The sequence below is a fragment of the Echinops telfairi genome, unplaced genomic scaffold (genome assembly GCF_000313985.2).
Source record: "Echinops telfairi isolate 266 unplaced genomic scaffold, ASM31398v2 ScPeMD7_7;HRSCAF=31, whole genome shotgun sequence".
Lineage (NCBI taxonomy): Eukaryota > Metazoa > Chordata > Mammalia > Afrosoricida > Tenrecidae > Echinops > Echinops telfairi.
In genome coordinates this window covers 12,858,726-12,859,637 of record NW_022103904.1, presented here as the reverse complement: position 1 = coordinate 12,859,637, position 912 = coordinate 12,858,726, and the positions used below count along the sequence as shown (strand labels likewise).

Sequence of the window (912 nt, the reverse complement as noted above, 5' to 3'; positions counted from 1 at the left end):
AACATAACACCACAGCTACTGTGAAGCAGTCTTTTGGAGATAATGAATGTATTAAAATCACATTTTATCACTTACTTTTAATACATTTTTCTACACTATTGTAATTCTTATCTACTCCTGAACTCTTCAAATGAGTTCCTTATCTGACACCACTATCAGAATATTCTCTTTTTTGTTTGTTGTTTGTTTTCTGGATTATAGTGTTTCCCTTCTTTGATGGGATTTTATTAGTATACTCATCCCTGAGCATTCTAGCATGTTATGTGACACTGAGCCAGTTATGACTCACAGAGGGGCTATGTGCAACTGAATAAACCACTCTCCAGTTCTGGACTCTGTTCCCAGTCATCGTTTAGCTTGACCCTCTTTTTGCCGCCACTGTGTTAATACAGTCATTGAAGGTAGTCCTCTTTGTAACTAACCATCTGCCGAGCCTGGTGTCTTTCTCCTGATTGTTCTTATCTGATATGTGTCCGCAGCACCAGATGAAGTCTTGTCATCCTCACTTCTAAGGAGTGTACTGGCAGAACTTCATCCAGGACAGATTAGTTAGTTATTCTGGCAGGGTCATGGTAAATTCACTAAAACCCCAAATCAAATGTAATAATTCATCTCTCTTTTTTCTTTATTGTCCAGGTTTCACATCATATGAGGACATTGAAAATATCATTGTTTGGGTCAGGGACCCTGTAATTCGCAAAAAGATTTTTTTACGTTGCCATTTTAAAGAGATCTTTCGCAACAGATTTCCTCAATGCGTTATATTACATGATTCCTTGATTTCTATTTCCATGGGCATTAACTGTGAATCTAAGTAATAAAACATAGACGTGAAATGGAAATATATTGTCTTGGGTATTGGGTCTGTGATGAGGATTTAATTTTCTTTATATTGAGGTGTAATCCACATTG

At 36.7% G+C, this 912-nt stretch overlaps 1 pseudogene; it reads left to right on the top strand.

Moving 5' to 3' along the window:
- LOC101654110 overlaps positions 1 to 912 on the top strand; it is a 44,363-nt pseudogene that overhangs the window by 36,390 nt on the left and 7,061 nt on the right.